The sequence below is a fragment of the Oryzias melastigma genome, linkage group LG5 (genome assembly GCF_002922805.2).
Source record: "Oryzias melastigma strain HK-1 linkage group LG5, ASM292280v2, whole genome shotgun sequence".
Lineage (NCBI taxonomy): Eukaryota > Metazoa > Chordata > Actinopteri > Beloniformes > Adrianichthyidae > Oryzias > Oryzias melastigma.
Window position 1 is genome coordinate 22062692 of NC_050516.1, and position 757 is coordinate 22063448.

The following is a 757-nucleotide window of genomic DNA, read 5'->3' on the forward strand; positions in this document are numbered from 1 at the left end:
TTTGAGAAATGCCTCAATATATAACCAGAATAAATTTACAAAAACCTGCAAGGAGGTATAAATCCCGATTCTCTCGAGTGTTTTTGTTCAAAGCCAGGAAAATGGGTCATGATGGTCGCGTGTCTGAGGTCACATGCGCATTGATGACAACATGAAAGAAGCATGGATGAAAGGAGGGAGGAGGGGTGATGGTGGGGGGTGGGGGTGCAGCAGGTCCCCGCCCTCTATTGAACCCGCCTTGTGATGCAGTCTCCATGGCAACGGTGGTTTCCTGAGCAACCCTGTCTAATGTTACCATGGCACTGTTTTTGCACTTCTCCAAAGACTTTCCAGCTGATGCACGATCTTGTCATTGGGTTGGAGGGCGCTAGGGGGAGGGGTGTTTAACTGACGGTGGATATTAAGAAGTTTCACAAGTTTTTTTTTTTTCTTCTTCTTTTTGAATATTTTGCTTTAAAGCCTCTGTGATGGGAAGATAAGATTGATCTTGCAACTGGGATCATTCACTGCAACCTAATTTTTGTGCTTCTCATGTCGGCATCAGCATCTGAGTTGGCATGCCAACTAGGTGTGACGTCAGATACCTTTCCATCACCACCAGCAAAGATTTTCTCAAGGGCTTTAAAGCTAAAGAAAAAAAAACAGAAAATAATAAACATCAAAACGTTCAAAAGGATAACTCGCACTGTAAGCATATATTTATTTTATTCAAAGCAATTGATTTAATATGGCTTTAAACTTTCCTGTCGATTAAATC